The sequence below is a fragment of the Ceratotherium simum genome, unplaced genomic scaffold (genome assembly GCF_057802395.1).
Source record: "Ceratotherium simum simum isolate JZ-2026a unplaced genomic scaffold, ASM5780239v1 HiC_scaffold_43, whole genome shotgun sequence".
Lineage (NCBI taxonomy): Eukaryota > Metazoa > Chordata > Mammalia > Perissodactyla > Rhinocerotidae > Ceratotherium > Ceratotherium simum.
Genome location: NW_028261259.1, coordinates 2,745,174 through 2,757,861, shown reverse-complemented (window position 1 = coordinate 2,757,861; position 12,688 = coordinate 2,745,174). Strand labels below are relative to the sequence as shown.

The window sequence follows — 12,688 nt, the reverse complement described above, 5'->3', positions numbered from 1 at the left end:
TAGAGAATAGCTATAGTTCAGTTTGTCAGTTAGGCAGAGAGTAATCTTACTATAAAAAATAAAAGACATATTAATATGAGTGAATCCAGGAAGAATTCCTAGAAAGTTATTTTTTAAAGAAAATATTGAATAAGGTGTTGGAATGTGAATTGTCAGCTCAGAAAAGGAAGGGTATTCTCTAAAGATTATAAAGCTGACATTAAACATAAGGAAATGTAAATGAATTTAGAAGGGAGCAAAATGTTAGGGATGAAAAACAAAAGAGAAAATATGGAAGCATAAGAAAAAGGATAGGTGCTAAGCTGAGAATATGAGGTAATTTGCAGTAAATCCAAATACATGAAATAAGAATTTAGAATTGAATTAACAATATCTCCTAAGTTGTTTTGTAAATGTCATTAAGATTCTCTTTAAATATATAGCTTTGGGACACAGTAAGTCAATTCATTGATATATCCTTCTACCCCAAGCAAATAGCAATGATGATTATTTATAAATAAATATAAATTATTTATAATAAATATAAAAAGTGAAATCCTAAAAAGGAAAATATGGCTCAAAACTGTGATCACCATCTCCGTAAACAAGAAATGTGAGGAAATTACACATTACTGAGTCGGAGTGAACCATGCGTAGGCATGCGGGCCTCCAGCTCAGAAATAGGCAGTGGCAGACGGGAATTCAGCTTCTGCAGGGTAATAGGTGCTAAAGCCCTGCATACAGGTCAGGAAATCAGACGTCAGGGTTTATGAGTTCAGGATCTGAAGGAAACCTGCTTGGGTTCAAACCTCAGCTCCACCACTACCTACCTTCCTGTGACCCTGGGCACAAAGGGGAAGTTAATAACTAACTACCTGACAGGACTGTGTGAGGAGAAATTGGGTGGACACATGGAGGGCACTCAGAAGAGTACCTGGACACCCAGTGAGTGTGTTAGAACCCATCCCTTCTCATCTATTTAAAGATACAACTCCAACATTGCTCCACTGCCTTCACATCCAGTCTGTGCTTTCTGTTAGGTCATTGCCAACAGCAGACAAACACATTGACCTCACTATCCCTGCCAGCTGCTATCTCGTTTCTTGCTCTCCTCTGCAGCAAAACACTTTGCAAGCTTTGCTATATTAATGTCTCCAATTCAACTCCTGTTATTATCTTTTAAACCCCAATCGCCCGAGTGAAACTGCTTTGTCAAGGTCACTAATGACTTCTTCATTGCTGTATCCCAAGGTCAATTCTCAGTGCCAATCTTATCTATCTGCAACATTTGACATCGTTTCCTAATCCTTGATAAATTTTTTTCCCCTTGCTTCCAGGACTCTAACCTCTTTTGCTTTTCCCTTCTTACTTCATTGGTTACTCCTATTCTTTATCCTTTTTTGGTTCTTCCTTGTCTCCCAGATTACTTAATATTGTAGTGACACAGGGCTCCCTTCTAGGTCCTCTTCTCTACCGTGCTCACTCCTTTGGTAATATCATCCAGTCCATGTTTAAACACAGTCTATATGCTGAAAACTCCCTAATTTATGTATTATTCAGGTCTCATTCCCAACTTTGATTCTTAAGTCCAATTGCCACCTAGCCATCTCCACTTTAATGTCTACAAGACATCCCAAACTCAACAGATCAAAAACGGAACTCATAATCTCCTCTCCAGCTCCACCCCAGAGATCTGCTCTATTGTAGCCTTCACCATTACAGTTGATAGGCTCAACAGTAAATGCTTAAAAATTTTGGAAGCATTTCCATTAATTGAGATTCATAAATTGGTCAAAGATGCCCATTATGAAAGCTTGAATCAAATTGAACGTATTAGATAAAACAGTAAAATAAGAAAAAATAATAAGTGGTATGCTATTTGGAAAGAAATACACAAACTTGTTATAATTTGCACAGTCATCTACATAGAAACCCAAACTTCAAATTTTCTAACAAGAGAATTCATCAGTATTGCTAGATATAAGATTAACCTTAAAAACAGTGTTCTCACGCACCAGTAATAACCATTTAAAAAATGCATTAGAAAAGAAAATCCCACTTATTACAAAGAAAATGAGAAACCTACAAATTCTTTAAAAACAAAGATAGCAGAAGAACTTTTTGAAGAAAACTATTAAATATTGAAAGACAATTAAAAATGCTGGAGTAAATTGAGGATAATATCATGTTCATAGATGAAAAATCACAATATTATAACTTGTTAATTAATCCCTACTTATTATATACACTCAAATTCCAATAAAAAATCCTAATTTATTTTATGCATGTGTGGGGTGTGTGTGTGTGTGTGTGTGTGCAAAATAACCAAGAATTTTTTTATTCAGGTTGTATAACAAAGATTTAAGATCAACAGTGTACAAATACACCAATGCAAGAGAACACAGAACAAAGACACAGAAACTAGAAACAAGTTCACACAGAGATGGAATTTTTATATATGATGGAGAAGGCATTACAAGTCAGGGGCAAAAGGTTGACCTATTTAATAAACAGTATCAGAATGTGTGGTTATCCCTATGGAAAAAAATAAAATCTTATCTTTCTCACATTATACTCAAAAATAAAATCTATTTGAATTAAAGAGCCAAAAGTGAAAAAAAAATTATTTCAAAGCATTTGGAAGATTTTATGGGAAATCATATTCATAAACTCAATATAAGGAACGATTTTTTAGAAACAAAAAGTTAAGAACCAGTAAAGAAAATACTGATAAGTTGGACTCCACTAAAACTAAAATTTCTATAAACAAATAAAATGATAAAGAAAAATTAAAAGAATAATTTATACTTCAAATACTTCAAAGAAGAGAAATATAGTCAATCTCAATAGTACTTGGAGTACTGCAAATTAAAACAAACCACAATGATGTAATACTTTCCATAAAATAAATTATACTTTCTACATGCCAGAAACTATACTAAATGCTCAGTTTCTATTGACTCTTTTAATCCTCACAAGAACCCTTTGAGAAAGGCGTCATCATCATCATCCTCATTCTGAAGATGAAGACACTGATGTACAGAGAAGTTTCGTTGTTGGGTGTGGTCACAAAGCTAGCAAGCGGCAGAGATGGAATTGTGATCTGAGCAATTTGCTCCAAGGTGCAGCTTTTATTGCTGGTCTTTGCTACCCCTCTGAAGAATCTGATGGTTCCAAGTTTGGGTGAGAATGTTGACTAGAAACTCTCATTCAACACTGGTAGGAGTGTGCATCGATACAAACAATCCTCTTGGAGAAGTAATTGACTCTACTTCACAAAATTTTGACTCACTAATATCTGGGAGGCCCCTTTCTAGGAATATATCCTAAGATATATTTCACAGAAGGGCCCAAAATGTACGTATAGGAGTGTTTATGGAAGCATTGTTTATAATGGTGAAAAGTCAGAAACGCTGTGGTTATCTATCAACAGAAGAATTTATTTATTTATTTATTTATTATTTTTTTTATTTTTTAATTTTATTTATTTTCTTCCCCCAAAGCCCCAGTAGATAGTTGTACATCATAGTTGCACATCCTTCTAGTTGCTGTATGTGGGACGCGGCCTCAGCATGGCCAGAGAAACGGCACATCGGTGCGCGCCCGGGATCCGAACCTGGGCCGCCAGCAGCGCACTTAACCGCTAAGCCACGGGGCTGGCCCAAGAATTTTTTTAAATGTGGTATTCCAACAATAAAGCATTTCAGAGCAGTTAAACTGAATGAAATGGGTAGAAGTAACAATATAGCTACATCTCACTAACAAAAATTAAAAGGGTTGAAAAATCATACATGGAGGTGGTTCAAAATTTTTGAACATGCAAAAACCATATTCTATGTTGTTCACATTTATGAACTCAATAGTTAAATATAAATAATTCATCATATGAAAGTCAAGATAAAGGTTACATTGGAGAGGAAAGAGGGGAATGGGTTTGGGGGTATTAAACATTATTTACTGATTATAAAATATTCTAAAGCGAATATAGCAAAATATTAAGATTCAATGACTGAGTTATACGTATATACATATATATGCAAGATTATTCTGTATACTTAAAATATTTTATAATGAAAATAAACATAGGGCCAGCCCTGATGGCCCAGTGGTTAAGTTCAGCAAGCCCCACTTTGGCAGTCTGGGTTTGCTTCCCAGGGGTGAACCTACACCACTCGTGTGTCAGTGGCCATGCTGTGGTGGGGGCTCACATACAAAAAGAGGAAGACTGGCAACAGATGTTAGCTCAGAGTGAGTCTTTCTCAGCAAAAAAAATAAATAAAAAATACACATAAAATAGTATAATTTGGAATATATAATAAAAGCATCTAATATAATAGGCATATAAAGGAAATGTTATTAAATTCTGAACAATTTTAAACATTGTACTTTATTTTAGCTAGATTCACAAATTTCTCATAAAAACACACATTGACAAAGTAAATCTGATACCAGGAACTCTCCAAATTATTAAAAATTCTGAATTACTCAATCCAATTATTGAATATATGTATTTGTTAGATTTTAGACTTTTTCATAGTAATAACTTCAACATTATTTACATTAGTTATATAACTTTGAATACTTAACTACATAAAAAGACGCATATGTCCCATAAAATCACTATAAATTTAGATTATACTAATTTAAAATATATAAACATTAACATACAAATAGAACTTGTTCTTTCTTCAGGTTGATACAACTGAATAGCAAACTGTAATGTTAGATATGATGTTTAAAACATCTAAGTAAGTAAACTTTTAAAATATCATTTATTGTTTTATGTGATAGTTTTATATAATTAAATATATGCTGTGGGATAAGACTCTAAGAATATTTTCTTATTTCTCCATGGTCTGGATTTTCAGAGAAAATGGCATATACTAAAGAGTGATTAAATGTCAACCATGCCTTGGAAGTTAGAGATAGCAAATCGCTCCAGAGAGATTTAGAGCCATTTGATTACATTCCAGAGTAGAGACTTCCCCAGAGAACATTTGGATACATTTCAGAGTCAAGGTCTCTCATTCTCTCTAGACTGGAGGAACAGAAGATGTGCCAGCTGTCCTGTGTAAGAACTGAGTCTCTTAATTGTGGGGTTCCTCTCCTGTGGTGCAATCCCACTGCACACAAAGGTGCATCTGGATTTTGCCATGTCTTCTGTAGGTATTAAGGCTCAGTGAACCAAAATAATATGCAACTCTGTCTGCTGTTTAAGCTATAAGCAGTGAAGGAACTGTTCTCTTATTCAGAGATCTCGTGTTCTATCAGAATATGAACAAAAATGTAAGCTTAAAAATATGCAGTATACCTTTGTTTAAGTATATGTAATTTCTATACAGTCAAATCTATTTCATCTGTTAACTGAAGAAGACAGCCTATAATATACTACTAAAGGAAACATCATTAGTAAAATTTTAATGTGTTAATATCTTGTATTAATAAAATTGCTTATAACATGGCATATTGTATATTTTTATTTGTTTATGACAATGAATTTTTTTAGGCCATTGTACTTAACAGGACAGAAGAATATAAATGAGACTAAGAAACAGTCTCTCTTCTTAATGTTTTTAATGTGTTAAGGAGGATTAAGACCATGCACATACACAAAAGGCTGTAATACAATCCAGAGTAAGGTCAAGTCCACAAGAAAAACAAAATTCAAGTTCCCTGAGCTATCTCAAAAAATGGAGAGAAGACCCAATTGCGTGCTTAAAGTAATCTTTTCTGGAGACAGTGCCATTTGATACCATTCAAAGTGTAGTAGGGATTCTACAGAACTATTGGAAGAAAAGGATGTTCCAGGGATGAAAAACAAGAGCAAATACTTGAAGATGAGAAAATGTCAGACATATCAGATGAGCAGAAATTCCCAGTTGGCTGCAATTTATGGTTTCTGGGANAAATTAAGCCAGAAATGCGGGTTTCAGCTATATTTACAGATGAACATACAGACAGTTACATAAGTAAAAATGCAAGTCAAATATTTACTGAATTCTCTTGAAGAACATCAAATGGATCTGATTGAAAATTTTCTAAAATTCTTTTCCCTCTCCCCGCTCTCTTTCTCCCATTCTCCACTTACACATTCACCATAGTAACCCTCAAGTATGTCTTCCTCTTTTTTTCCAATTCCCCAAATAACTCTCCCTAAAGGAAGCATATACATCAGCGCTCTATCCTGCCTTCTCTCATTCAATGCATATATATAGGAATTAACATTTCTTGCTTCTTTATATTTTTCCTTACTCATAACCATCATTGTATAAACTAAAAGAAAACCAGCCTCCTATTGACATCCAGTAAGCAAAACCCATTTTCCTTAGAATGTGGTAGAAGAGTGGGATTATAACTTTATAATTTATTATATATCCTCTTAACTCTGTCATGTAGAAATTTATCATGAATGCAGCAGAAAATGAGCCATTGAAGATTTATGAGGAGGATAGTGGTAAAATTAGAATTATAAATTAGAAAGACTAATGCTTTATTATATAGGATGCATTAAAGCAGGGGGTGATGAGATAAATGAACTAGGAGAGAAGTTCTTAGAAAATAGTAGTAAGGTATGATTAGTATGGAGACAGTGAAGTAGCTATAAGAGCAGAAACGCAATAGATAGTGGGGAAGTAGATATGGCAATTGATTAGATGTTGGGGTCAAGTGCTTCCAAAATACAGAGCTTAAAAATTTAGGAAAATATGGAAAGGAAATAGTCGTTAGCTATTCATTCAACCTAGACATCCAATAATTGGTCCAAACTAGTGTGATTTTACTACAAATGTGTGAATTTATATGTGGCATTATTTTGTCAGTGTTCCACAATTATGGGACCTTCTCAAAGTGCTTCCTTCCCTCAACTCCAGAGATGTTCTTCTAGTATTCTTCCAGGCTTCTCTTTTTTTATTTCAGCTTTTTGAAGTTCCTCCCCTCCCCAAGCCCTCTCACCTTAGGGCTTTTATTCATGATATTTTCTCTGCCTATAAATACTCTACATTTTTGCCAGAGGAAACCTTAAATGAGCTCACATACAATAGGTTCACCCTATTGTTTTATGTTTCCATGTTACCCTGTGCTTCAACTTTTTAAACACATTACATGTCTGATTTCTAGTTCAACGTTTGTCTTTTTCATTAAACTCTAAGACCAGTCACTACTTGTTCACCATTATATCCCCAAGGTGCAACACAGTGCTTGGAAAATTGTAGACTCAAAATTATTTACTTATTTAATTAATTAATATTGCTTTTGGTTTTTAAACATTTATTTAATTTAGATACAATACATTTCTACACATCTGCCAACGTTAATGAATAATAAAAATAAAGTTGTTTTTGATTTTGTTTGTTTTCATATAGTTTGGTTAATTGATCTAAGAGAAATGAACTATAGGTAACTTTATACTCAAGAATTTCCAGGCTGTTTAAGTAAGCCCACGGCAGGGAAAGGCACCCTCTTTCATTACTTCTTAGCACCACGGTAAAGTGGTGTTTACACCATTTTGAATCAAGGAAAACTGAGTTACAAAGAGGTTGCTTAGCCAACAAGATCTCTAGGTTAGATACTGGCAGATAGGCTATAAGTCAAGATGAATAAAGAAGGGTTTGAATAATACATATCAAAACATTGTAGCCTCAAGTGTCACTAAACAACGAAGGCTGAGATGCACGTTTTTCAAGCACCATTAATAATCCTAGCATATACTTGTGCCGCTTGGAGGGCTACAGCAATTCAGCAATTCACCACACCCACCACTAATCTTTCATTTCCAATGCTGTTTACTCTGGTGTAGAATATTAATTAAATCAGTTCTATACAGATATAGTCTCATGAAGTGCTAAAGCAAACACTTGAAGTAGTCTCATTGAGACTGATATTAATATCAGGTTCATCTACAAAATCCCCCGAGCACCTAAAGAATACACACTTCAGGCTTTGAAAAATATTGGGTTCCGACATTTCAGTTTATTCAAGTATTTTGTTTCATTTCCATAATCTGTTTTTGTGCTCTGCTTTTTCATTTTTAAAAATGGGTGCGAGTTGAAATTAATTGCTCGGTTACATGAGCCTTAATAATTACAAAAATCTCGTATGGTTTATAAAGCACGCTCCATTTAAGAGAGGCTTGTGAGTAAGAAAAACTGACTGTAATAGGGTTTTATGTATGAATGCCCCTCTGAGGAAAAAACAGTCTCCTGAACTTTAGGCCAGTTATAATAAAGCTTTATATTTTTCTATCACCATGTTGACTTTCAATTTTCCTTCAATGCTCAATCATAGAGGTCATATGGCTTAATCTCCAGGAAGTCCATTCTTCTACTAAATTCTCCACTCCAAGTAATTTCTGAGAGCCTCTAAAGCATGCACATATGCTCCTCAAATCCTCGTGCTTTTCACTTTGACTACCTGCTTTCAGTTTGGACCACTGATGCCCCCCAAACCCGCTACTAGTAAGTGGCTTCCTGAACCTCCTGTCACTCAAACGACATAAGCATTGTTAACGACCTGCTTTTTCTCATTCCTCAAAGCATGCCTTAGAGATTAACCCATCATATTTTAAAAATATTTTCACTGAATGGATAAGAAAAGTAAGCTGAGAGCTTATGTCCCAGCCTAGCTCTCAGCAAACTGACACAGGGAAAACCAGCTCAGTCTCAACCAAAGACACCTTCCCACTTAATGTCACAGCACAACTCTGTTTCCATGCAGAGACAAAAAGAAATTCTGTTCCAATCCAAGACTTCATCATTTCTTGTCCCAGAATTTAACCCTTCTCAAGAGAGGGAGTTTTTAATTCTTTTATAGGGAAATTTCCATTTCTACCTACAAAATAGGTTCTGGGTATCAAGACAATCATACTATTTGACATTATTTCTTTACCTGGCCTTTAAAATATTAAATAGCAATGCATGCGGCATACTAATATAGCCGTACAAGCTCGACTGTGGCAGCCTCAATTCAACTAACAGTCTTCTTTCAAATATATAATGCAGACATTATCAGACTTACACACCCTGCCTAGAGTGAGGTGTTCTTCCAATAAATGCAAGTAAATGTTTGCATGTAAAAGAACGCCAGCTCCCAAGGACAAATAATAGTTTTCAGTCATGGGATAGCATAAATCCAGATTCAAGAAAAAAATTCATTTCTCTTTCTCAGCAGGGATACAGTTTTGCATAAGATAAACCTAACTTCTGTCATTTAACACAACACATCTTGGTTGGAAGCAGCTGCATTTTGATTACTTCTCTTCTTGAGGGTTACATTGTAAGGAGAGGGGAGATATTTGCTTTATATATGTGTGAGTGAAAGAGCAAACCAGAGCAGTAAGTTCCCTAGTCAATGCAAACAAAAAGCCCAATTTCTAACCCCAATAGCAGGAACTTCAGGCAAACCCCAAAGCAGCAGTTTCTAAGTTTTAGCATTTTAAAATTCAACCTTCATTATACACTCAGACAAAAAAATTCCAAAAAGCCCAACCATCAGTGACTCTCTGTTTATCCCCCGAGGAAAGTTGACATTCTGTATACTTCCTCTAACTTCTATTACTTTCCTTCCTGGCCGCTGCTAATTAACCTCTTTCCTTTCAAATCTTGTAAATCATTAAGCAATTAATCATTCACTGCCTTGGAAAATCTTCTCTATTGTTTCCCAGTATTGCTTTTAATCACACATTGCTGTCTCATCTCCCCAACTCAATTGTGTACTTGCAGGGCACAATTGTGGAGCGGGGACAGATTCATGTCTTTCAAATTACCTTGAACTGTTTCTCTGCACTCAAAAGGTGACCAGTAAATATATGTGGATTCTATTCTATGAACATCTTCAGAATAATACAGTCCCCACTGTCTTTTATTATTAACCCCATCATACCATCTACAGGTTACCTTCATTTTGGTACCACTGAATATTAAAGGTGCCATCTCAGTTAATGCTGTAATCATATTTCCTAGGTTATAAATGACCCCAAGTTGTAATAACTCCCTCTTATTGTCTGTGCTAAATATCTAAAAATTTTTCTAAAATTTTACCTGAGAAAATCCTGTGTAACTTTACCTTTCTTTTCAATTCCTCTGTATTTCCGTTACGTTAGGACAACCTGGAATATACTAAGGACTGCTAGTAATTCCCCAAACCTCCAGTCAATCAACGTGACTGTTCATCATTCCTACTAACCCCATTGACAGATTGCTGAACATAAAATTGATTTTGTCACCTCTTGCTTGAAACATTCCAATGTTTTTCTTTCACAGTCTTAGTTTGGCATCAAAGATCTTCACGGTCTGGTCCCATTCTTCCTCTCCAGTCTTATATCCACCAAATTATATTATTCCCGCTGCATCCTGCCAATCGAAATTTCCACTTCCTCCTGGGTACAGCACTTACTTTGTGCAGGTATCTGTTTTGGCATAAACAAAAGCATGTCAGCACATTTTATTCCTGCAAAATCTCATTAGTCCTTCAAAACACAGGTTAAACATTACCTCCACTGTAAATTTGTCCATGTCTCTTCCAGGTGGAATTATTAACAGCACCCTCATTTGTATTTCCATCACACTTTGTTCATACCTCTATAATAGTACTCATAATGTTTACTGTTTACTGTTTGCTATTTGCTTATATGTCTTTTTCTCTTTTTTCTTCAATGGAAATGACTATATATTTATATCCCGTAAACTTAGTTCTATTTCTGGAAACTCATTGGTCCCATGGCATAAAAAAAAGTATATAATTCCAAGTTATAAAGATGTAAGTTGCCGTTGGATTCAAATATAAGATCCAACACTGACCACCTGTAAGGAGATAATTGAATCTCCCCATAAATGCAATTATCTATAATACTGAGCTTGTAACACTTATCTAATTGTGTGGGCATAATTATCAATGTGATTTTATATCTGTATACAGTAGACTCCCCTTAAACAAAAATTTTTATTATATCATGTTAGAAAATAGTTGAGTAAATGAATTCTTTAATGTTAATATTGCCATAATTTTACTATGTGATTTAGCTCCGGCCAATGAGTCTCCGCCCAATAACAGGTCAGGAAATAAGAGACATAAAACCAGCTCCCCTGCTCGGATGCAAAAAGCTGCAAAGAATTTTGCTCCCCCCTCAATGATGAAAAAAAGCTGGAAAAACACAAAAACAACAATTTCTTTAACCTAGCAAAGGGTGAAAGTCATAAGGCACCCGTTAGCCATGTAAATTCCAAAGAAAGACAGGCTTCTCCAAGGTGAAACAAGGTACAAAACTGTCAAGTCGGTGGCAGAGCACAGGATAAAGGGACACCAGCCACCGTGGTAAACAGATAAGAAAACATTCAAAATTTTAAGTGTCAAAGTCCAAGTGTAGACAAGTTTGTCAGTTTGAAATAGCTGAGAGCCGACATAAGAGGTCTCCACTGATTTGTAAAACTATCCATAGTGAGACAAGGAAGACTGGGGGCAAGACATGAGCCAAGAATGAGTGATGCAGGCATGAAGATGTAATTGGAGCTGGGAGGAAACGGGAATTAAACACTGCATATTTCTCTAGACCTGTCTTTCCTATGAAGCAAAAGCTTTCAGCCTGCTGATGAAAGGGAGAAAAGTCTGTCACACCCAGAGCACAGGCAAAGAACTTGCAGCTGGGGAAGAGCAGAAGAACAAACTCTTCATTCTAGAAGATAGCAGGAAACCAAGAGGGTAGGAAACCATCTTGGTCAGGAAGGAATTGGAAATTTCTTACAATATATGTGAGTGCTATCATATTCCTGGAAGGTTAGTTGTGATATACTAAAGACATATACAGTCGTCCCTCAGTATCCATGGGGGATTGGTTCCAGGAACTCCCTTGGATGTCAAAATATGCAGATGCTCAAGTCCTGTATATAAAATGGCATAGTATTTGCATATAACCTATGCACATCTTCCCATATACTTTAAATCATCTCTAGATTACTTATAATACCTGCTACAATGTAAATAGTTGTTCTACTATTGTTTAGGGAATAATGACAAGCAAAAAATGCCTGTACATGTCCAGTATAGACAAAACCATCGTAGGCCTTTCAATCTGGGGTTGGTTGAATTTGGGGATGCAGAACTCACAGATACGTAGGGCTGATTGTATTGTTCATCCTAGGATAACTGTTAAAAAGTAATAAAGAAGTATACCAATGAGAAAATGAATCATAAACATACACAGTTAATCCAAAATCAGGAGAAATTGTACAAAGAAAAAATGAGATAAATAGAAAGCAAATAGCAAGATAATAGATTTAAATCCAATTATGTATATTATTACATTGAATGTGATCAACCAAAAATGGTAAAGATTATCATATTGAGTGAAAAGCAAAACTAACTAAATGCTGCATACAAGAAATTCACTTTAAATATGAAAATATAAAGAGGTGAAAAGTAAGGTGGTGAAAAAGTAAAATATTAAAAATATATTGTGTAATCAATAAGAAAAAAGTAGACTGGCTTTATTAATGTCAAAATTGACTTCAGACCAAGGATAAGGAGAAACATTACTTAATAATAAATTCACTAATAAGACATAAAAATCCTACATATGAATGAATGAATCAATCAAGTAAGAGAGCTTCAAAATGCATGAATTAAAACAGAACTGAAATAAGAAAAAGAGAAATCAATACTCATCAGTAGAGACAGCAATAGCTCTCCCCCACTAGTTGATAGAACAAAGAAACTGAAA

The 12,688-nt window shown here is 35.0% G+C and overlaps 1 protein-coding gene across 1 annotated transcript in view; it reads left to right on the top strand.

The window, feature by feature from the left end:
• LOC147911390 (uncharacterized) overlaps positions 1 to 12,688 on the top strand; it is a 176,622-nt gene that overhangs the window by 147,173 nt on the left and 16,761 nt on the right. The window lies entirely within an intron of this gene.